Genomic DNA, 24,560 nt, shown 5'->3' with positions numbered 1-24,560 from the left:
CGAGATGGGATGCCAATTCTTTAATGATAAAGGATCGTCCTTCTTGAACAGTAAATGCAGGATTCCCCGGTGTTGTGATGCCGAAAGAAAACCTTCGAGGAAAGAAAAATCGAGCATATCCACCAAATCCCGTCCGAGAAGGCCCCAAAACCGGGAATAAAATTCGGCCGGAAGGCCATCTGTACCCGGTGATTTACCGGATTCCATTTGTGAAAGAGGAGCGTGACATTCTAGAACAGTCAGCTCTGCCTCTGCAAAGTGCCTGATCTTCGCATGACAAAGTGGAATCGAGCTGATCCAAGAGCCAGTCTTGACTCTCGATGTCAGTTGGTTCCTCAGTGTAAAGAGTTTTATAAAAGGCATGGCATTCTTTCAGAATTCCCCGAGAGGTTTTAACCGTAGTGTTATTGTCCACGCATAACGCATGGATCACATTGCGTGACTGCGAGAGTTTTCCAGCTGGTAGAAACACTGCGTTTGTTTTTCACCCAGTTCGGTCCACTGTTCCTTGCTATGGAGAATACAACCTTCAATCGCTTCATCGTCTATTGCCCTTAAGAGATCTTTAATCTCAAGCAACCTGTGACAATAATCGGCATTGTTAGGATCAGCGTGTGATTGAAGGTTGCGAAAATTCCCTTTCGAGAGCGGCTCACTCGTGCATCCGAGTGTTGATGACGGTGATGCCGTGGGAAATGGCAATTTCCTTGAGTTGAAGTTTAGCTGCATCCCACCAAACACGTGGGTCAGTGAATACAGGTTTTTCTAACTGCCATTGAGGCCAGAAATTATTCACTTCGGCACAGAAATCTTCTGATTTTAATAGTCGCGTGTTAAATTTCCCGATGCCTCGCACGCAGGGATTTGAATACCCCAGTTGTATTTTAATAGACACCATATGGTGATCAGAGTACGAAAAGGGGTTCCACGTGTGGTCACGCACTTGTGATCTCCACGCGATTGGGGTATCAAAGCGGTCCAAATGCCAACTGACCGAGTGTGGCTATTGAAGCAACTGAATAGTTTTGTTGCCGGATTTTTCACTCGGAAGACATCCTCTAGAGAAAGTCAATCCGCAAAGGCATGCAAATGCGTGATTCCCTTATCTCTGAAGGTGCCATCACCTCCCCGTTTATCCAGAGGGACATCAGGCACGCAATTGAAGTCGCTGGTCATAATAGTGTCAACATTATGAAAAGCGAGACGCCACAAAGTGCCGAAAAATGCCTCGCGTTCCGAATGTTTATTGGGAGCGTAAACATTGACAGCTTGGAAGACACGGTCACTATGTTTGAGTTTGACAACTAGAACATGGCCGTCCGTGTCTATATTATGGCCAGCAACCTTAATCGAGCTCCCAGGATGGAGAAGTAAGCCCACCCCGGCCGATCTGTTTGTACCGGGAGACCAAAGTGCGCGACCGCCCCATTGTTTCTCCCAAAGCTCACCTTGCGTGACATCCAGTAGATGTGTCTCCTGGAGGAGATAGATGTCAAAATGTTGATCTAGTAAATATTTCAATACTTTCTCATGTTTGTGATGTTCGGCGATGCCGTTAACGTTAATCGTACAGACACCACCATAAGTAAGCCATATAGTATGAACTTGAAGGTGACAAAGGTAAAAGAGTTAAGTGTCCTTAAATAGTTTATAGAAGTGAACGTCCTTGAAGAGAGAGGAGTTTCGCGTAGACGTCCTGGGGGACAGTGAGTTCGAGATCCTTCCAAGTGTCTATGGTGGCCTGGGACGCTTGATGTTTTCCGCGTTTTCCTTTGTTGCAAGGGCCGTATTTGTGGTACAGGTAATAACCGTGACACCAGTAGAAAACCAGGGCAGCTATGGCATGCATAAAAGGGTTGCGATGAAGACCTGCTTGGGCCAGTGCTGTGATGAAGTGTTTAAGGCCTGTCCCAGGGGATGGCTGACTGGGGGGCTTGCTCGCGGGTGGAGTAGACTGTGAAGTAGAGCTGGGTGTGGGGGTAGCTACATTATCAGTAATAGTCTTTTTCGGCACCTCTGGTTCTTCGTCGCTCCCTGAGCTGGCAGGGAGCTGTCTTTTACGCCCTCTACTGGCGAGTAATCTTGCCATTTCCTCCTTCCTGTCACATGGTCTGATCGTAGGTTGCGTTGTCGCGTTCCTTAGCGCATGTAGCTTAAGCGTAGGATAGAGGCGGCTCCGGCTGCGTGAACAGGGACGGTGCGGTGTCCATCCTACCTTCAGAGTTGTCGCCAGTAGTTTTCACATTACGGTCAGGCAAAGGGTTTGGTTGAAAATTTTGTCACTTTGGGCAATCTTTGACCACGTGCTCTGTGGACTGACAGCAATAGCACGTGGTGGGTTGACCAGAATATTTAAAGCCATATTCAATGCCTGCGAGTACCACTCTTTTCGACATATCGCAAGAGATTTTAAAAAATTCGGCGACACGGACGTCTCAATTGATGTGGGTGAAGCCTTCCTCCTGAAAGTGAAGGCGGCGAAGGCGGGAGATCTTAACTTCACCGTATTTCTTGAGGAGCGAAAGTAAGTCCTCATCAGGAAATTCCACTGACACGAAGATCGAAACATGGATGGTTTTTACGACTAAAAGGTTGAAGGGTTTTCTAATTTTGCCATAATCATAGCCTGAGTTGGCCAGTTTAGCTGCAGCTTCTGCTGTGTTCAAAGTGATCTAAAAGCATTTTCCTCCAAACTGGCAGACAATGCCACAGATGTCTTTCGCAAAATCGGGCAATGATTTCACAATTTCCAACGCGTCGGTTTCCATATCGTGATCAGTCATGACACGCACAGTGCGCCAGTGAGCAAATTGGGGCCTGGGCCAACTGAGCACCATGGCGTGACATCAGGGGCGAAGAAAGATGCAAAACAGACACTGCCGTACTCACCACCAAAGTTGACACGTACGGATAAGGGAAGTACGCAAGCAAAATATTGGTCCAGAAAAACTGCCAAACGAATCTCTTAAAAAAGAGAACTGTCCTGGCTGTCGGTCAAAGATCAAAGAGGGTGGTCCAGGGTTTCGCCCTTTGAGATATTGTGGTCAATATACTGTCGCTGAGGGGCCTGGAGCCAACTACGCCAACGCTATGGAGCAAGTTCCCGTCGTAGATGCACTTGTTCTACAGCAAAAGTCCACAAAAATCAGCAGCAAAGTTGATAACGTCCCTCCAGGGGTGAGTGAGATCAAAAACACCGTTTTCCCCTCCAAAACGAGGCAACATGTTAAAGACCCGTAATGACTCCGTTACTAAGATAGCGCTACAGACACAGGCAGAAAGTAACCGCTACGTTATCAACATTCGCTCTCCACGTGCATACAACTTGCAGAGAAGTCAAGAAATGCCTGCTAAAAGATTGCTGGTTGGTATTATTGCTTTCCTTTTGCTTTGGTGGCTTGTTTAAAGGACTAAATTTTCAGCCCTTTCTCTTGTCTACGACCATACCACAGGAAAAGCACCGGTTCTCGTCCGATCACCGAAGTTAAGCCCTGTCGGGCGGGGTTAGTACTTGGATGGGTGACCGCCTGGGAATACCCCGTGTTGTAGACTTTTCATTTTCTCGGCCGTTTTATTTTGCATATGTTCATTTTTTCTTTCTTTTACTACCAACTTTGGCTATTCCAGTGGCTGGAAAGCACAAATAACTTTTTACACATTTCAGGGGACTCAAAAGATACCTAGAAAACATGAAAACTACGCTTAAAATGATCCCGGGATAAATTAGAATCTAAGTCTCACGCGCTAACGTTTGCGTGCAAAACGGTTATTTATGACATCAAATCGGCGTGTGTGACATCAAATAATTCGAAGCAAAATGATATTCTGCCTTGCCGAACGGTTTTCAAGCAGCTAAAAGTGCGGAAAACTACGCCAATTCCCAAAGAAATGCACCCGATCAACAACGGCAAAGCAAACAAGACACGCAAGGCGTTGCATATTAACGGTCGACATGAATTCGAGCCGTCGAAACAATTCTATTGATGACTTGACTTGGAGAATGTCGGAGGCTCGGACCCTTGTCTAGTTTAGTCAATGAACCACCAACACAACAATCGTAAGGTAGAAATCAACTCACGGTTTGGCCAGCACTTTTCCTGTTACTTTCCTTGTCCTTTGCTCTTTCCATACTGTAAGTCAACGAACGTTACTTCGAGGACAAACTTGGTGGGGATGCAGTAAATGATTGACCGCCTGCCGAAACAAACGCAAATCGGGAAAGCCACCTTCTTCAGTTCAGTACAACATGGATGCATGACAACGCGAGTTCCAGCGCACTCACCTTTTCAGTTGCAGCTGGAAATCCTTGGCTTGCTTGACACGTTCCTTCGTTGTTCACTGTGCCTAGTCGTCCCGCCCGGTCCGGCCAACTGATGAACAAAGCAAAGCGTCAATCATTAACCATCCACCATTCACAGGGCCAACACTTGCACTTTTTCGGGGCGAGCGCAAACGCAGGCCCCCACTACCAGAAATTATACGCTCGAGTTACCCACATTTGGGGTAATCGCAAGGGTCAACCCGATCGAAGTGCAATGAAAGGGCCTCGCCTTGAGAGGACTGCCTCCTTGATCACAGTACCTCCCGCGTCAGGTAAGTATGAAAATTCTTGACGCGGGGGCTGTCAAAGGGAAACCTCCTTACCTCTATATCCTTGTGGTAGTGCTTTGCGGGCGTGCTAGAACCTCCAGCCTCACTTCTAGGAGGCTCTAGAGTAGCTTCCCTCCTCAGTCTGTGCCTGCCGACAGAGAAAAACGCCAGACGTTAGTGTCAGGAGGAGGCTTTCTTTGATTTCTTTCTTTGATTGAGTGAAGGTTTCTACCCTGGGGGGAAGTGGGCCGCACTCGGAGGTAGTGCTATACCGAGGCAACCCGTGGCTGGGACGAGGCAAGCCTCTTTTCCACAGCCCAGTTCCAAAAATCAGTTTAATATATGAGCTGCTCAATGAGCAGCGCATCAGATATTAAGCTCATAAGAACAGATTTGAAGTTTGGAAATGAGTTTATTCACAATAAACTACTAATGTACAAGATAAAAAGTGCAAGGCACGTGGACTTGGCTTCTTAAATATAGCTATGTATCAATATAATTACGTAAGAAATTACAAGAAATAATCGGAAGAATTCGGAAATCTGCATTAAATGTTCGTTATTCATTATGTATTTACGTATATATTAAGCTGAAGTGATCATATTTAAACTAGGAAATCGGAACGGTCGTAATTTGTGTACGATAACGTGATATTTAACTATTTACACTACATACAATATACAAAATCTGGAGTTAGACCCTGCATCGAGCCTGTAACACAATCCCCTTAGGGGGTCTCTGAGGAGACTAACCAAAGTCCCCAACAAAGGAGCCTGTGAACAGGGAACGACCGAAGCAGTCCGCGCACAGATTTTGAATATGTGGAACCTATAAGAAAATACAGTACGAGGAATCAGAAACAAGAGAGAGCGAAGACTCCCAGGTGGACGCAAAGTTTGAATTGGAAAGGCGAAAATGATCTAGGGAAATTAGCTTGCGAATATCAGTTTTGATGTAGCGAATAATAGCTCGGGAATCTTCATTTCCATTATGAAAAGTGGAGTTGTTTCGAAATTTCCAAATTGCATAGAGAACAGTTTTAATAACAATTCTGGCCAAGCGTGCATTTCTAGAATCCATGCGTGGCCATTGGAAAAAGAAAACAAAAAGACAATTAGATAGAAAAGTCACGCCAAGAAGACAAGACAAAATAGGCGTAAAGTGTGTGCAAAGAGAGTTCACACGGGGACAATTAAGGAAAATTTGATGGATTGTTTCTTTTCGAGGGTAGAACGCGCAGCGGTCAGAGTTAATATAACCCTAGTTCTTCATGGAGTCACGAACTTTGACTGCTCGCAGAATAATGAGCCACTATAGATCATTTTTAAAATTCTCAGAAAAACCATCACGGACAAGAGACCAATGCCGATCAAAACCAATAGACAAGAAAGAAAACCAATAGCGATGAATAACAGGCGAGGACGATTTTTCCATAAGGAGGGTAGAATAACATTTCTTCGAGGTAAAAACAAAATCAAGCCAGTCTTGGTAAGACAAAATCTTGCAAAGACTTTCTAAAATGGAAAGACAATTCGAATAAAAGGGCGTTACAAATTGTGCACTCGGGGAGGAGTTATCCTGAAGAAACCTCCACTCCGATCGGAAGGAAGATAACTTAGCACCAAAGAAATACTTAATAAGATAAAGACTTTGAATCGGCATTGGTACAAGGAGAAATAATAGAAGCTAGCTTTAATGCATGCGCTTTAACCTTAAAATTAATTATACCTAACCCCCCCTTAAAAAAGACTGATGACGCGACTGTCGACTTACAGTTTCAATACAACACCCCTAAAGGAAAGGCCAAATTAAATTATTAACTTCAGGAACAACCCATTTAGGAACAGAAAGAATGGTAGCAAGATATAACAGTTTACTAATACCTAACGTATTAACAATGAAAGATTTACCAACTAGAGATAAAAAACAAGATTTCCATAAATTGAGATGATTTTCTAACTTTTTAACTTTCGGCTGCCAATTGTCAGATTCAGTGTTTTGTCCGAAGACCACTCCCAAGATTTTCACTCTGGAGACCCATGTGAGGCCAAATGGCTGATCAGTGCGTGAGCGCCACGCACCCAACCACATCGCCTCCGTTTTAGAAACGTTGAGTTTGGCTCTAGATCCCCGTTCATAGATTTGAATTACTTTAAAAAGAGCCTCAAGAGAACGAACAGATTTAATTAGACTAGTCGTGTCATCACCGTAAACCCCTACTTTATATTGAGAACCTTTAGCACCAGGCAGGAGAAAGCCTTCGATTTCAGCACACGAACGAATTTTGAACGCAAGAGTTTCAACACAGAGAATGTACAACATCGGAGAAAGGGAATCCCCCTGGCGGACCCCACGAGATAAAGGAATCGGCTTTGTAAGCCATTCATTAACAATCACACGCATGTTAGCACCATTATAAAAAGTATTGATCCAATGGCAAAAAGAAGGACCAAAGCCAAAACGAATTAAGAGATTTTACAAAAAGGTACGGTTAAGACGATCGAAGGCCTTCTCCTGGTCGAGACTTACTAAAATGCCGGTTTCACCAGTATGATCGATGTAGTCTAAGATGTCTCTGAGAGCGTGAAGATTTGAAGAAATTTTTCGTCCGGGAAATGAGCATGTTTGGTCAGGATCGACAATGAATTGCAAAACTTTTAAAAGGCGAACAGAAATAGCTTTAGAGCAAATTTAATAATCAACATTGAGGAGGGAAATCGGCCTCCAATTTTTAAGACATTTCCAATCTCCTTTTTTAAAAATCACGCGGGTGTTACTCGTTTTCATGGAATCACACATCTCGCCAGCTTCAAAACAAGCATTGTAAACAAGAATTAAATGAGGCGATAGAACATCCCCGAACTTTCGATAGAATTCAACGGTTAGACCGTTGGGCCCAGGAGATTCGTTTGTATTCATGTTTTTAACAGCAAAACAGATTTCATCAATCGTCATTGCGCCTTCACACAATGACGATTGATCAGGCGAAAGCTGGCGAGAAAGAGAAGACAAAAGATCATTTTGGACATTCAAATCAATGGGTTCTTCAGAAAACAAGGAGGAATAGAAATCAACATGTGCCTGCTCAATCTCTTCTTGAGAAGAAACTTGAGCACCGGATGAGTCATAAATCGATGACATGTGGCTCTTTTGAGCGTTAGACGATTGTAATTGAAAAAATAACGAGTAGGACGCTTACCGTCTTCAAGCCATTCAGCGTGACTACAAATTAAAATTCCTGCAGTTTCCTTGATGTAAATGGCCTTTACACTGCATTCAACGTCATGAATATAGTCGACAACGGAATTGTCACCGTCAACCAAGCATTGACGAAGACTGATTAATTTATTCGTTAGAAAAACACGATCACGACATAATTAACGCCGTTTTTGGCGGGAAAAAGAAATCGATTCCTCCTTGATGGAAACTTTTAAGAACTCCCACCAATCTTGAGGAGAAGCAAAAGAAGCGAAATAAGAAACGTGACTTTGAATTAAACTACGGATATTATCTCAAAAACTTTTATTATCGAGTAGCGAGTTATTAAATTTCCATACCCCTGGTCCACGTTTAATAGCATCAGGGATTTGGAAAACAAAAGAAACGAAATCGTGATCGGAAAGCGGGCAAGGTGAGATTTCACATTGGCAGTCGGATATAAACAAGTCTTTGCAAACAAAAAATTTCTCCAAATGGCTGGCAATTGAATAATCATGATTGAACCAAGTGAATTCGCACGCGCAGGGATGTAATTTACGCCACGCATCAACCAAAATAAAATCGGATTTCAAAGAGCTACACTCGTTGCCAACAAAAACATTCCACCCGAATTGATCGAGCGCGTTGTCATAACAATTGAAGTCGCCCCCGATCACAAGAGCAGAGGCGGGAGTAAAAAATTCATGGAGAGATTCATAAAAAGATTTTCGATCAGTTAGATTGGTGGGAGCATAAATATTAACAAAATTAATATCAACACCATCAATCCTGACCAAAACACTAATTAATCGGCCATTATAGTCGTTTTTCCAAGATACGATTTCATCGGAACATTTAGGGGAAATTAAAATAGCAACACTGCCTTGTTTTCCAATTGCAGGGGACCAAAAACTACGCCCCAACCATCTAGGGAGTGAGCCCTGATGTTTACCTGAGAGCTAACTACCGTATTTCTTGAACAAAACAAATGTCACAGGCAGATTTTTCAATAAGATTGAAGAGGAGATTATTATTAAGGGGATTCCCCAAACCCCTCGCATTAATGGTTAAGACTTTGAAAGTATCTTAGAAAAAGGACTTAAGAAAGGAACATAACAAAACTACTCTTTATGTTTCATGCCTTTCTTTTGTTTGCATTTCTCCTTAGGGACAGCATCCAGTCTGGGTCTGAGCTTTGCGTTTTAAATCACAGGACACCTCCATCGGCGACGAAGGGGGACCAGAAGAACGTGGTTTGCCAGAAACTAAGGAAGGTCAAGTAGGTTTACGAAGAGCAGCTGCTGCCAGAGCTTCAGGGACTGGAAAAGGAGTACGGCAGGAGATTCAAGGACGTGCAGAACTAGTGGAAGAATTGGTGGGCGGAGGATTTGACGGAGCATCGATGACAATGACATCAGGTTTGATGAGACCCTGAGAATCTAGAACATGCTGCGATTGACCAGATGGAGGATTAATGTCAGGTGAAGAGTTAGCAGGTTGAACGTGTACAGGTTGAGCGTTTGGCACTGATTCAGATGGTGTAAACAGAACAGGAGTTTCAGCTGCAGATGAAGGGACAGAAGTCGATGGACCAGCAGATGGAGTAGCGGTAGCAGTAACAGATGGTTCAGCGGCGTCTGCAGGAGGTGGTTGCGTGTTAGAAGGCAGAGCTGCGGCCAAAGGAAGGTCTTCTACGACATCGACATAGGCATCGGACAAGTCTGACTCGTCAGCCCATGCAAAAGAATTGCCGGAGTGGGTTTTAAAGGATGTGTCGCTAACATCAGAGGTGTCATCGCCATCGTCGTCGTCCACGTTTATGGCAGCAGATTCATCTCTGGGCTCACCATAAACGACAGGACAGACCCATGAGTACCTACAACAGCTGCTAACATGTCCATCCTCTTTGCAGAAATGACAGTGGCGGGGCTGAACAACAGTTTGCTTCGTCACCAATGTTCTCGCAGTTAAAACATACTTTGTGGTCACAGACATTACTGAAATGGCCAGGCAAATTACACTTACGGCGAGGAAGAGGCTGACCAGCATACTTTATAAAAACTTGATACTTGCCAAAACGGAGAAAATTAGGGACGGGCTTGATAATCCGGACACGATAGTGACGTAAACCATTGAAAATATTAGGTACATAATCAAATCTGCCACGGCGATAGTGGATAACTTCGCAGAAGGGTGCGAGGCGCTTTACTATGGCCCAGTCACGCAGTTCGAAAGGAGCGTCATAAACAGTCAAAAATGTAAGAGGCCTATTGAAGTCTTGAATGGCATAACTTTCATTGTTGATGGTGATAGAATTCAGGCTTAGAAATTTTTCTTTAGCGGGAGGAGATTTGAAAGTGACCACGACTTCACCGTTCATTTTTCGCTGTAAGCACTGAATTTCGGCGGCATCAACGTTTGCAGAGTTAAGAGCATCAAAAACTGAGCGAGGAGATGTGAAACGTGAAGGTGTAAACACAGCAGATCGAGGGCGTTTCGGCATGTCATTAAGAAACAGAACAACGCCATGGTTGCGGGGCGTTGTCAGAAAAACCAGTCGTTCTCGCCGCTCTAGAAGCGTAGGTTACTCCATCTACAACAGCACAATTGCGACCCCCAGCATCCAAGTTATCAGGCTGAGGTACAGAATTAGCACGAGGAACGTTATTTGCTTCAACATGGCCATTCGCATTAGCAGATAAAGCATCAACAGAAGAGACATCAACAATATTTTCACCAGGGACAACAGCATTTTCTCCAGGGACAGTACCAACAGTATGAACTTCATTAGTGAAACCACTTGGGATATCAGCGTTAACAATAACATCATCGGATATTTCCATATTCAAAACATCAGAACTCAACGTACCACAATCTTTGTCATGTTCCATGGGGACAGCTAACCAAAAAGAGCCACAAACAATCCCACAACAGGATCGCAGCCAAAACGCCGAGAAGTGATACCGGACCTTCCCTCCCCTAGGAGGGTGGTCCAGGGTTTTCCCCTTTGAGATATGGTGGTCAATATGCTGTTGCTGAGGGGCCTGGAGCCGACTGTAGGCCGATGCTATGGAGCAAGTTGCCAATGTAGACGCACTTGTTCTACAGCACACAAAAATCCGCAGCAAAGTTGATAATGTCCCTCCAGGGGTGAGTGAGATCAAACACCTTTTTGCCCTCCAAAATGAGGCAACATGTTAAAGACCCATAATGACTCCGTTACTAAGATAGCGCGAGAGACACAGGCAGAAAGCAACGGCTACGTTATCAACATTCCTTCTCCACGTGCATACAACTTGCAGAGAAGTCAAGAAATGCCTGCTAAAAGATTGCTGGTTGGTATTATTGCTTTGCTTTTGCTGTGGCGGCTCGTTTAAAAGACTAAATTTTCAGCCCTTTCTCTTGTCTACGACCATACCACAGGGAAAGCATCGTTTCTCGTCCGATCACCAAAGTTAAGCCCTGTCGGGCGGGGTTAGTACTTGGATGGGTGACGGCCTGGGAATACCCCGTGTTGTAGACTTTTCATTTTCTCGGCCGTTTTATTTTGCATATCTTCATTTTTTCTTTCTTTTACTACCAAACTTTGGCTATTCCAGTGGCTGGAAAGCACAAATAACTTTTTACACATTTCAGGAGACTCAAAAGATAGCTAGAAAATATGAAAACTACCCTTAAAATGATCGGGGGATAAATCAGAATCTAAGTCTCGTGTGCTAACGTTCGCGTGTGAAACAGTTATTTATGACATCAAATTGGCGTGTGTGACATCATTTAATTCGAAGCACAATGATATTCTGCCTTGCAGAACGATTTTCAAGCAGCTAAAAGTGTGGAAAACTACGCCAATTCCCAAAGAAATGCGTCCGATCAACAACGGCAAAGCAAACAACACACGCGAGCCGTTGCATGTTAACGGTCAACAGGAATTCAAGCCGTCAAAACAGTTCTATTCATGACTTGACTTGGAGGATGTCGGAGGCTCGGACCGTTGTCTAGTTTAGTCAACGAACCACCAACACAACAAGCGTAAGGTAGAAATCAACTCACGGTTTGGCCAGCACTTCTCCGTTTACTTTCCTTGTCTTTTGTTGTGCACTGTACCCAGTCGTCCAGCCCGGCCCGGCCCGGCGAACTGAGGAACAAAGCAAAGCGTCAATCATTAACCATCCACCATTCACAGGGCCAACACTTGCACTTTTTCGGGGGCGAGCGGAAACGCAGGCCCCCACTACCAGAAATTATACGCTCGAGTTGCCCACATTTGGGGTAATCGCAAGGGTCAACCCGATCGAAGTGCAATGAAAGGGCCTCGCCTTGAGAGGACTGCCTTCTTGATCACAGTACGTCCCGCATCAGGTAAGTTTTTTTGTATTTAAGGTAGACGGCCGGGCTCCCTTGCGGGAAGTGCAATGCCCGCCGACTGACAGCCTCATCCATAGCGTGGATACAGTGCAAGTCCAACACTAATGGGTCTACCTAAGGTAGGGAACACCTACAAATGTAGCCAGTTCGCCAACTTCGCCAGGGAATCGAACCCTGCCTACCTTTTCCAAAAATTCCCAAATCGAAAACCCTACACACATAACAAATAAAACAGGACAGACAATACAGAACAGAACAGGACACAAGCCTCAGTACAGTACACCAACTAAGGAGACCCAGTACAAGAGGACACAAAACAAAAAATGCACAGATTAGGACCATGCAAGAAGAGCCAAGCTAAGCAGAAACACCCAGAATAGGGCTAAGCAAGAACTACAAGCTGAGAGTAAGCTGACCAGCAGCCACAGAAGCAACTACACTGCGAGCGCACCATTGACGATGGAAATAACGCTGTCGCGGGTGGACTTGAAACGCTTGAAAAACAGCGGAAGGAGAAATCGCACACGAGTTTTCACCTTGATGATGACAGTCGCAGTGCCCGGAGGAATGTCACGAAAGTGGTGATCATTCCGGGATTGCCAGGTAGCGAACTTACAAACATTAAGAAGAAACAAAGACAGGAGGAGTAGCACGCAACTCATCAGAGTTAAAACCAAAGAGGACGTGGCGACAAAGAATAACAGGGCAGTTAGGGGAGAAACAAAACATAAGAGACTGAAGTCAAGACAAAACACTCTGAGCAAGGGGACAAAAGAAGAACAAATGCTCAAGGGACTCAATGGGAGCAACACAAAAAGAAGACAGAGGGACTGGCAAACCAAAAGAAACAAGATGCTACGCAGTGTAAAGAACGCCATGAGCGATCCTCCAATTAAGGTCAATTACCTGGCGATCGGGATCGAAAAAGGTGAGAGAGCGCCACGTGGTAGACCAAGAAAGGACACCAAACGTGGACACAAACTTCACAACACAATGCAGTTGAACAACGTTCACAGAGAGAAGGTACAAATAACAGGATTTGGTGGTCATATAAAAAACAGGAGTACAAAAATGAAGACAGAGAGAGCCAAAAACCAAGGAACGGCGAGACGCCGAAAACGAACCATCAAGACTCTGCCACGCAATCAGGAGCAACTTATAGAAAGGCGGCAGGAGACTCGAGGTAAAGGAAAAAGGGTCAGAAAAGACTTCTGCAGGAGAAGCGTCAAAACAAGACTTAAACCAAAAGGACATGAAGGACACCCAGCCAGAAGGAGAGAGACAAAGCGCTTAACCCACTGACCAAGTAGAGACCAGACTTTGAATTTAATGTCAACAACAGAAAAACCACCAAGCAAAGGAGATTGGATGACCACTGAGCGAGAAACCAATTCGCACTTACCGTTCCAGAAAAAAGAAAAAAACAAGGCTGACAGCTCTCTCAGGACCCAAGGTGGCATGTGAATCAAAGAGGCCACGTACCAGATCCGAGAGAGGGCCAAGGCATTGATGACAAGAGACTTGCCACGGAAAGACAAGGAGCGAGCACGCCAAGACTTAAGAATGTTCTCAACCGCAGTGATGCGAGGCCGCCAGTTATCTTCCTCGAGATTCCCAACACCAACAAAAACCCTAAGGGCTTTAATTTTGACAGAGCTCCAATCCAAAGCAACTGGAGGGTCAATGCGACCAGACCAGTGTAAAATGGGGTTGACAGGCCTGCACGACTCTCAAGCGCATGTTTTAGCCTTTTATAGTTTGGCTCTCACAAGTATATCTTTGAGCGAACGCCCTCTTTTGTATGAAACGAGGGGTGGATCCTTGTAGATTTCGCTCAGTAATGGTTGTTGTTCTATTAAATGCCATTTTTTCATTAGGATTTGTTTTAGGTTTGGCAGTGATGGTTGATATTGTGTGACAAAAGGCAAGATTTGTTTGTCTTCTCTCTGTTTTGGTTGGAGGGCTAGTTTCCTCTCTTCAAAGTTCACTTCAGAGAGGGTTGCTTGAATAAGATTCTCTGGGTAACCTCTCTCAATAAGGTGTGACTTGAAGGTTTTGATTTTCTCTTCAAATATTTTCTGAGAAGAGTTCGTTCTGAGAAGTCTTAAAGCCTCTCCTTTGATGAAACCTTTTTTAACTCCCGGTGGGTGGGATGAAGTAAATTGTATATATTGGAACGTTTCAGTAGGCTTGAAGTGGGTACGCACATCAAGAACTGAGTCTTTTTTGAATCTTTCGCCTTTAGAAATGTTCGTATCCAGGAATGTCGTTTCCGTTTCAGAAACCTCAACCGTGAATTTTATTGTCGGGTCGTGGTTGTTTGCTTGTTCAATGAACTGTAATATTTCATCCCTGTTTATAGTCCAGAGTGAAAATGTCGTCTATATATCGTTTCCAGACGAGCGGTTGAAATGCGCTTTGGCTTAGGATTTCTGTTTCTACCTTACTCATGAAGATGTTAGCAAATGCTACTGCCATCTTTGTGCCCATGGCTGTGCCATGTATTTGGAGGTAGTTTTTTCCAGCGAACTTGAATGAGTTTTCCTGTAGAATTAGCCTTAGCGATTGCTCTAGTAGTGGTGTTGGGATAGGAGGTTTGTTTACGTAGAATGTTTCGTATGCTCTGCATACTGTTTGGATTCCCTCCTCTTGTGGTATGTTCGTATAGAGGCTCGTTACGTCCATTGAAAGAAGTATAACGTCCGCTGGGACTTTCGTTTTTCTATGAAATTAATGAAGTCTGTTGAATCTTTGGGATAAGACTTCTGTTGTTTTGCAATAGGCTCAAGTAGTTTGTCAACAAATGATGATAATTTCTCTGTTGGGCCTTCACACCCTGATATTATTGGTCTACCGACTGGGGTCGGTTTGTGTATTTTAGTAAGGGTGTAGAATTCTGGAATGCGAGGCGGTTTTGGTGTTTCACAAAGCCACTTTTTAGTGATTTCATCTATGTGGTTTCTACGGTAGAGCTCGTTGATGAGTTGTTCAACCCTATGTTGTGTATAAATTACCATGGGTGTTTCAAGAGGCCTGTAGTGGTTTATGTTGTCTAGGTGGTTTTGACCTTCTTGTTTTTTGTCTTCTGTATTCATCACAACAGTGGTTGTTCCTTTGTCTGCCTTTTTAATATTAATTCCGCTGTCACGCTTTAAGGCTTTGAGAGGCGCACGTTCCGCAGGTGATAGATTATTTTTAGGCTTCGTGAGTTTTAAGTCTGCGAGTTCACTCTTCACCTCTTCTAGGTCGCTTTCAGGGGCAACTGATTGTTGTATTGGTGGTTCCCATGTAGATTTTACATGGAAAGGATGTGGTTCGTTGTTTTGCCCGTGAAATATGTACATGAGGCGCATTCTTCTTGCACACTGATCGAAGTCACGCAAGATTTGACGCTTTATTTGTGTTTTTTTTGTCACGGGTGTTGGGATAAATTTGGGCCCTTTTGCCAGCAAATTGATCTGGTGATTTGAGAGTCCTCTGTTTGAGAGGTTTTTATATGTTTTTGGTTCGCCTCTATTTGTATGTGTGATTGTTTCTTTTGTTTGATCTTTCTGTGCTCTTTGCGCTTTTTGTTCGTTAGATTCCTTTTTGCATTCCTTCCTCTTGTGTTTTTTTGCATTATTTTTGGCCCCTGTGTTGTAGTCGGAGTCAGAGAATACACATTTGTACTTTTGAACTTGTTTATTCTAAATGTCTCCTAATTTTTCCATCATTTTGCTGAACTGGGCAATACTAGCCTGGATACTGCCAGCAATTTCTTTAACATTCGTGATTGTTACATCAGTGTTACATGCAGCTGGCGCAAGACTCCCATTCCACCTGGTCCAGGTAAAACCTGAGGCCGAGGGGTGTAAGTACCTCCAAATATTGATGGCACAGCAGGAATCAAAAAGGTTCAGCAAGGAAGAAGAGCTCTCACGAGAAGAGTCAGAGGGATCAGAGCCAGAACGATCAAGGGAACGGTCAAAGACCGTGTTAAAGTCACCAGCAAGGATAGTTGGTATCAAGGGATCAATCCTAGTATGGAGGTCATCCAGGAACTGATCCCGAGCAGGGTTACGATTCAGACAATAAATGCAACAAACACAAAATAATTTGGCACAAAACGAGAATTCACATTGCAAGAAACGCCCATCAACATCACACCACGAATTTACCAAGGTTAACGAAGAGCGAAACAAAACAATGCAGCCACAAGAATGAGCAGAACCAGGGGACACAGCGGAACTAAAACCAGAAGACTGAAACCACAAGGAACACTCAGAAACAGAGATACAATGAGTTTCCTGGAGGCAGACAACATCCACGCTCGCAGGAAGAGATTGTAACCACTGCACAAGACCATTCCGTTTGGAGTGGTCCCTGATACCATTACAATTAAGAGTAAGTATGGACAGAGCCATAATTAGAATAGGAAAGAGCTCCATGATTTTGGACGATTACTTTTTGCCCAGAACACGAGTTGCTAGGCGAGCAGCAGAAACAATGCTAGTCGGAATGTGACTAGCCGCAACAACACTCGTCTTAGAACCTTTTTTGTTCTTGCTCCTCACCTCAGGAGTTAAAGGAGAGGAAGAACCAGAAGAGGAAAAACTACCAATATTGCTATCCAAGGCAACACTCTTTTTAGACCCTTTCTTGTTCACATCCTGCTTCCTGCTCGACATCTTCATCCTAGAAGTAGATAAAGCGGCAGAAGCAGGAGACCGTCAGAAGCGTCATCGGAGGAGACTTGTGAAATTGGCCGCTTACGCGGTTTCGGCGCTTAAGACATGACAGAATCAACGGGAGATGAAGAAGCAACAGTGGGAGGACTGGGGGGGTACCATCCGAAAGGACGGCGGAGCCATAATAATTAATATCACTATTATCACTACAACTATTTTCCATATTTAGATTAGATTCACTTACATTAACACTACTATTACCTACATTACTTACATTGGAAACATTATCGTTACAAATTTGGCTAGAGTCTACGGATGGCATCCCACTCGGTCCACAATCCACAGGAATTGAATGACTTGCTTGAGAGGGAAGCTCATCAAGCTGATTGTATCGTTCATCCATTACGATATGAGGGGAAGCGCCCTCATCAACAATAGAGACCTTAAGCAAACACTTGAGGCGGTTAGGTGGAGGTGGCGATGGCCGCGTGGGAGTTGGGTTGAGACCGCCTCCTTGGCGCGAAATTAGAATATTAAGCTTTCGTAGAAGCGGCGGCGAGCAACGGCTGTTTTGCTTTCATTTTCAGTTGTCCAATTTGACTTTGTTCGTGGATTTTATGAGCATAATGGCAACTTTTCGAGAAGTCCAAGACCTAGCTGTTGCATGCTTTGAGGACATCATAGATGAGGACGAATTTCTGTTGCTGAGGGATCTACACACGTCGAAAAATCTTTACTTTCCTTACGAAGACTGAATCAGCCTTTTCTTTACTAGTGCAACCAAGGTCACTGGCCTCTGCCTCCTCCCATTTTTCTGATATTTCTTCCATCAGAATATCCACCTCGCTATCTTCGATGTCAACTCCACTCAGTTTTGCCTGACTGTGATGTTTTCGTTTCGCCTTGAATTTGTCCAGTGGTAGTTTCAAATGTTCCTGTACGTTTTTCCGCTTCACCTGAAACTTCACGGAGGTTTCGTCATTCAGACGATCCGTGATGGCATTCCATACTTTTCCTCGATCTACAGTCCTTGGTTTGAAGATCCATGGTTCTGAAGTTCTGACTTCTTTCGCTAGGATCAAATCATGTGCTTCTGTTCACTCCATGATCGAGCTAGATGAGAGAAAACAAAAGCTTATTAAAAACAGGTCCTATCTAACGATTCACCTTTTGGAAATATTCCAAAGTTATAGAGACAAATTGGAAGAATAAAATAGCATTTTGTACCAGCAAGTACTTGCAATCTAAAGTTTTAAAGTCTACAAGACATGAACATCACTCGGAACAATGTGAATCCAGGAAACTCACCCATTTCTTTTGCTTTTCTCTCCTTCGCTTGCCATCTTTCTTCTTCACTCACACCTCCAATGTGAAGTGAGATTTTCGCTCTAAAGCAAACGAAATATCAAATATTTGCAAAAAAAAAATACAGAGACGTGTCAAAAAACATTTTTTAACTTTATAAGAGTTTCTGTGTATTTTAGGTGCTACAAATGAGAAAATAAAGCAACCGTCTCTCGAGGCGGCAACACCTACCTTTCTCGCCACCGCCACTGTTGGAAGACGCGGGCAACACTCAACGTGATTATGCTAATTAACTCGAGAGCGGGAAATTTTACTTCCGGTTGGCGTCCACCTCGCCGCCTCCAGTGTTTGCTTAAGGTCTCTAATAACCAGCCCAGGGGCAGCAGCACCAGGGGCAACCACACCCTCATCAATGACCAAGTCCCCAGAAGCTACAGAGGACACCTCATCCCTGATAACGACCTCGGCAACGGAGGCCGTATCAGCAACAACATGATCATCATCCGCCAGGGCCTGGAAACCTCTATCAAGATCCTCAGCAAAGTAGACATTTGGGGCGCCATTACCTGCATGAGGATGGTCGCCAGGGCAGCAACAGCCGGCAGACCAGAGAACCTGCCCCAAGGATGAGCGCAGTTTCTGGCAAAGTGACCAGACTCATGGCACCGAAGACATTTGCCCTTATCAGGACAGGAACCTGCCCGATAACCCTCTTTGCGACATATTTCACAGACAACTGGCTGACCCTTAAACCAAACTTTAACCCTAATCCCCGCAACAGAAAGAAAATGGAGGATGGGCTTGGTAAGTGTCATACGAACGATACGTGTACCCTTAGACACATCGGGGATGTTAACCCACTTTTGGAACCTAAAGTCTTTGACATCTCCAAAAGCACTCAGTTCCCTAACGAGTAAATTATTGTCCCCCTCAAAAGGGAACTGAAAGACAACCACTTTTGTGTACGTAGGAGGGGGAGGCGGAGGACAGATGACCGAACACTTCACGCCATTGATGGTAATTTCCCCCTCATTCAAAAAACGGGCCTTATGGATCTCGCCACCTGCACCAAAAGTCATTCCTGCAACTTTGCCAGGAAATTCCTGGACAACAACAATGCTATGGCCCGTAGCCACAAGAAAGTAATCAACAAGCCATTTAGCAATGTCCGAGCTAACAGTACCCGCGGGGAAATCCCCACAACGGATGTCAATGGACAACGGACTCGACAGAGAAGGCATTTTCAAAGGAGAAAAAAGTTAAGCCCAGAGGGCCAGGACCCCAAAGGATGGGTGACCCGGCTTAACTAGCAACTCGATGGGTGACCACCAACTAACAAGTGAGAAAGCTCGAAGAAAAGACGGCGACCACAAAATTAGCAAAAGACAACCAGAAAAAACTGGCAAACTCACCAAAATCTCGAAGAGAGGAGCGCTAAGGGCACCACAAGGGTAGGGCCTTCGGCCATACTTCTCCGTGTCAGGTAAGTATGAAAATTCTTGACGCGGGGGCCGTCAAAGGGAAACCTCCTTACCTCTATATCCTTGTGGTAGTGCTTTGCGGGCGTGCTAGAACCTCCAGCCTCACTTCTAGGCGGCTCTAGAGTAGCTTCCGTCCTCAGTCTGTGCCTGCCGACAGAGAAAAACGCCAGACGTTAGTGTCAGGAGGAGGCTTTCTTTGATTTCTTTCTTTGATTGAATGAAGGTTTCTTCCCCGAGGGGAAGTGGGCCGCACTCGGAGGTAGTGCTATACCGAGGCAACCCATGGCTGGGACGAGGCAAGCCTCTTCTCCACAGCCCAGTTCCAAAAATCAGTTTAATATATGAGCTGCTCAATGAGCATCGTATCAGATATTAAGCTGATAGGCACAGATAGGTTTTTTTCAGATCACAGTTATTTATACAAAAATAATTTGCTAATTTACAATGATTGAGAATTATGGTAAGTACAGTGATTGGAATCATCTGGGAAATCATATGAAATTACTGGTGTTATGAAGTCTATGATGATGATAATAATAGGGCCTGGGACCTTTCTCGCACCACACCCCCTACATTAATCTAAATAGAGTAGACCGCTGTGCAGTACACCAATAAGGAGACCCAGCACAGTGGAAATTCAGAAAATGATTCAATTTGTGTACAAAGAATAGAATCCTCCGTGCAGTACACTAATTAAGGAGACCCAGCACAGGAAGGAGAATAATAGTTAGGTATGTATAGTTAACTAAGGTAAGAGATCCAGAGTCCCCATCCCCAAGGCTAGAAAACACACACCTTGCAGAGGGCCCCTTAGGTGCCGCCAATAGAATACCTCAAATAAGAGGCCCTCTAAGGCGACCACCAAGCAGGATCATAAGCGGAAAGCCCCCGATCTGCCTTGGGCACAGAGTCCGCGCACAGAAATCTCGCCCAAAAAATATGACTAATAATAAATTTAAATATGAATAATTAACTGCTGGTTTGTGTAAGAACAAAGGGCATCGCGATGGGCCCACGATTTGATGAAATCGGGGCAAGGGGAAAAATTGAAAGCCGCCCGTATCCTGTGGCGAATGCGGCCCTTGATTTTGGAAATTTTTGTTTGAAAAGTAGGTTGCTTGGATTCGAAAGTTCCGAGGTTCCGAGCGGCCCACAGTTCATTTAAAGCGAGTTTAATGACAAAGGAGCAGAGCTCATTTGAAAAGTGAAAATGCTTGCCCCGGGGTAAGCCGTGGCTAAAATTAAGGTGGTGTCATCGGCATATTGAGACACCTTGCTTTGTTTATTTTTAGAGCCAGGGATTTGAATTCCCTGTATGCTCGTGTCATGATGGATAGCTTGACCTAAGGTTTCGACAACCAGGCAATATAACAAAGGGGAGAGCAGGCAGCCTTGCCTTACCCCTCGCTGGAGGGGAAGAGCTGAGCACAGCCAGCCGTTGTTGATAACCACAGAGGAAATATCCGTGTAAATCACTCTGACCCAGCGGCAGAAATCAGAGCCGAAATTGAATCTCTCCAGAACGCGCTGGAGAAAAGCGTGGTTGACGCGGTCGAAAGCCTTTTCCTGATCGAGACTTAAAACACCGGCCGAGAGCTGTTTGAGTTTAGCGTAATCGATGGTGTCATGCAACAAGAATAGGTTTTTGAAAATACTACGCCAGGGCACAGCACTTGTTTGATCCTCACTGAGAATCTGGGGGAGAACCTTGCGTAATCGATTGGACAAGGCTTTTGTTGCAATCTTATAATCAAGGTTTAGGAGCGAGATGGGGCGCCAATTTTTAAGCGACAATGGATCGTTTTTCTTGTAAAGTAAACGCAGGATTCCCCGGTGCTGAGAGTCCGAGAGAGATCCTTCGCAGAAAGAAAAGTTGAGTGTTTCAACTAAATCGTGACCCAGGAGGCCCCAAAAACAGGAATAAAATTCGGCTGGACAGCCGTCATTTCCTGGCGATTTACCCCATTGCATTTGTGACAGGGCGGTATGACATTCTAAAAAAGTCGGCTCGCCTTCGCCTAGTTTCTGATCTTCGGATGTCAGAGTGGAATCAAGCTGTTCTAAAAGCCAGTCCTGGCTCTGGCGGTCGACCAGTTCTTCAGTGTAAAGAGCTTTATAAAAAGCGTTGCATTCCTGAAGAATGCCTCAGCAGGTTTTGACCGTATCGTTATTGTCCGCGTGTAATGCGTGGATAGCATTACGTGACTGGCGCGAGTTCTCGACCTGGTAGAATACCGCATTGGTTTTTCCCCGAGCTTGGTCCATTGTTCTTTACTACGGAGTATGCATCCTTCAATCGCTTCATCATCCATTGCCCGTAAGAGGTCTTTGATCTCAAGCAAACAGGAACGATGATCTGCGTTGTTCGGATCCGCGCATGATTGAAGGTTTCGAAATTCCTGTTTGAGAGCGGTGCTAGGCTTTGGTAGATTGTGCTCGAAAAAAAAGCTTATTATGCTTTTAGCAGTGCTCATATTTTTTAGAAATTATGCCAAAATTATGCTACTTTCTGAAAATTATGCTCTCTGTCACCGAAGTTATGCTACTTGGATTTTAAGGAAAATAAAGATCGCCAGTAGCTTAACTCTATCAATTCTGGAAATTCTTCGATTCGATCACGAAGACTCGTTCTTTGGATCTGAGTTACCTCTTTCTTTGTACTTTCCAGTATTACTTTTAGGAACACGTTCTCTAGAGATTGAAGCTCTCGGTACGGCACTGGGAGTGCTGGGAGTGGAATCAGTGGATGTACTTGAGGACGACGCCATCTTTGATCTAAGGCCTGAGGGGCCGAGCCGCCGAGCCATAAGCGTGGTGGCCTGAGGAGAGTCTCAGCCTCTCAGATATGTACGGGGTGACCTAGCTAGAGTCTTCAAGACCTCGATATTTTCCAATAACAATACAGAAGTAAAGTACAAACTGAATTATTCTAGAACTATGATGGGTTTTTTTTTGTTTTCAAGGCATAAAAGCTCGGACTATGCTAGCAGTGCTAAACTGAGATAAAAGCTTTAAATTATGCTCGTTTTTCTAAATTATGCTAAAAATTATGCTAGCACAATCTACCAAAGCCTAAGCAGTGCGCTCACGCTTTCGAGTGTTCCCGGCCGCGATGCTGTGGGCAATGGCAATTTGTTTAAGTTGAAGTCTTCCCGCATGCCGAAAAAGGCCTTACGCTCAGTTAAATTAGTCGGAACATAAATATTAACTAAATTAATACGTAACTGCGAGGTTTCGATAAGCACACTTAAAACATGCCCTGATGAGTCTTTTAACCAAGATAAAACTTTGCCGTCAAAATTATTATGAATCAAAATGCCAACACCACCCTGTTTACCAATAGCTGGAGACAAAAAAATCTGGCCTGGCCAACGGGAAATAACGCCATTAATAGATTTTTCCTCAGAAAGCAAAGTTTCCTGAAGAAAACAAAGATCAAAGAGGAGACGAAAAATTAAACTCTCCTTACGAGCGTTCAAGCTGCGTATATTAATTGACGTTATGTTAAAAATTCAGACTTAAATAATAATTAACACCGTTCGATTTCCAAGATTAGTGTTTACCCTTCTTTGTGCCAGCTTTCTTCGTCTTCAGCTCCTGCTTCCGCTTCAAAGAGATGTAAATGAGAGTGTCCATATCTTCGGGATGAGAGCTATCGTGCGGGGGAGGAGGAGGGGGGTCCACTGAACTAGATTTTCTCCCGGAAACGGGTAAGGACGGTCTGGTTGGTTTACGACCCAGCGCTTCCAAGGCTGCCGGCAAGGGGAGAGGTTTGCGACGTCAACACTCTTGGATAACACTCTTGGATAACTTCCCAGGTACCAGAGAGGCATCAGGAGAAGGTGAGGCCTGTGAAGGACCAACATCAGGGGAGACCGGGGGAACAGGCGGGGCGCTATTCATTGAAACATCAGGAGGAGAGTTGTCAGGAGGCTGAACATCTAAAGCAGGCTGAGTCAAATCTGGGTTCATTGCATCAACATCAGGGCTCTCAGCAGGAGAAGCAGAACTCTGCGGACCAGGGGGGTTGGGGGCCAAAACTTTTTTCTGCATCCGATTAGCTATTTGTTCCAAGATAAAACCCTGACTATCTAAGAGATGCTCATCCGAGGAAAGAACCGAGGGCTGGGCGGAAAAACCATCAGCTAGAGAAGGATCGGAGTTATCAGGGGCCTGCGGGGAGACATGATCTCGTGAAAGGTTATCAACAGGGACGCTATCATCCACAGGAGACCCAGAAGAATTGCCCGCGGATATTTCTTCAGCGGAAGGTTCGGCCACATTGTCAGCGACATTTTGAGTGGCACTATCAGTGGCATTTTCAGCTGAGCTGGGACCAGGGGCCTGGGGGGGGTAGCGGGGCCTGGTACCAGGAGTACGAACAGCGGCGGGCAAAATGTTCAGGCCTTTTACAAATACAACGGATGTTTTCCTCGCAGTCACGCGATAAATGGCCAAGCTCTTCACAATTAAAGCAAACAGTATTTTGGCACTCATTGGCAAAATGTCCTGCCCGATTAGAGTGGCGGCAAGTGTGTTGTTGTCCATCATGTGAGAGGCGCACGAGGAATTTACCGAAGTGTAAATAACTAGGAATCGGATTATTCACACGTACGCGATAGTGATGGATCCCATTGTAGACGTGCGAGTTCGAGAACTTTCCACATCGCACCGAGAAAACAGTGCAATATTTATCCAAGCGCAGTTTTAGAGCATCGTCGGACAACTCATGAGGAGCATCATAGATGTTTAGATATGTTAGGGGCATGTCCTCGTCGTTGATAGCTGAGGTGGAGTTGCGAAAACGAATGGAAACAGCTCACAAACTTATTTTTGGTCTCTACATCAATGAAGGTAATTAACATATCACGAGAAGCCAGATACAAAAGAAACGCTTTTCGCCACCTTTAAACACCCAACATATATGGAGCTAGTGAGAAAATTCAATTACACC

The 24,560-nt window shown here is 44.6% G+C and overlaps 4 non-coding genes and 6 pseudogenes across 4 annotated transcripts; 2 read left to right on the top strand and 8 right to left on the bottom strand.

Annotated features, from left to right (window-relative positions):
• Nucleotides 1-3,433: 3,433 nt before the first annotated feature.
• Nucleotides 3,434-3,552, top strand: LOC149101874 (5S ribosomal RNA). Its single transcript, XR_016202699.1, has one exon. It is a non-coding gene; the product is annotated as a 5S ribosomal RNA (ribosomal RNA).
• Nucleotides 3,553-4,437: 885 nt separating this feature from the next.
• LOC149101873 (U1 spliceosomal RNA) lies at nucleotides 4,438-4,601 on the bottom strand. Its single transcript, XR_016202814.1, has one exon. It is a non-coding gene; the product is annotated as a U1 spliceosomal RNA (small nuclear RNA).
• A 227-nt stretch (nucleotides 4,602-4,828) lies between these two features.
• LOC149101872 (U2 spliceosomal RNA) lies at nucleotides 4,829-4,998 on the bottom strand (annotated as a pseudogene).
• Nucleotides 4,999-8,909: 3,911 nt separating this feature from the next.
• On the bottom strand, nucleotides 8,910-11,169 carry LOC149101871 (uncharacterized; annotated as a pseudogene).
• A 23-nt stretch (nucleotides 11,170-11,192) lies between these two features.
• Nucleotides 11,193-11,311, top strand: LOC149101870 (5S ribosomal RNA; annotated as a pseudogene).
• A 680-nt stretch (nucleotides 11,312-11,991) lies between these two features.
• Nucleotides 11,992-12,155, bottom strand: LOC149101869 (U1 spliceosomal RNA). The gene has a single exon (XR_016202632.1). It is a non-coding gene; the product is annotated as a U1 spliceosomal RNA (small nuclear RNA).
• Nucleotides 12,156-12,546: 391 nt separating this feature from the next.
• LOC149101868 (uncharacterized) lies at nucleotides 12,547-13,739 on the bottom strand (annotated as a pseudogene).
• A 126-nt stretch (nucleotides 13,740-13,865) lies between these two features.
• Nucleotides 13,866-16,048, bottom strand: LOC149101867 (uncharacterized; annotated as a pseudogene).
• A 1,276-nt stretch (nucleotides 16,049-17,324) lies between these two features.
• LOC149101866 (uncharacterized) lies at nucleotides 17,325-17,926 on the bottom strand (annotated as a pseudogene).
• Nucleotides 17,927-19,843: 1,917 nt separating this feature from the next.
• LOC149101865 (U2 spliceosomal RNA) lies at nucleotides 19,844-20,037 on the bottom strand. The gene has a single exon (XR_016202778.1). It is a non-coding gene; the product is annotated as a U2 spliceosomal RNA (small nuclear RNA).
• Nucleotides 20,038-24,560: the final 4,523 nt, after the last annotated feature.

The sequence above is a fragment of the Orbicella faveolata genome, unplaced genomic scaffold (assembly GCF_042242905.1).
Source record: "Orbicella faveolata isolate gen_17 unplaced genomic scaffold, um_ofav_v1 contig_36, whole genome shotgun sequence".
Classification (NCBI taxonomy): domain Eukaryota; kingdom Metazoa; phylum Cnidaria; class Anthozoa; order Scleractinia; family Merulinidae; genus Orbicella; species Orbicella faveolata.
The sequence above is the reverse complement of the archived record's forward strand: the minus strand, read 5'-3'. Positions and strand labels throughout refer to the sequence as shown.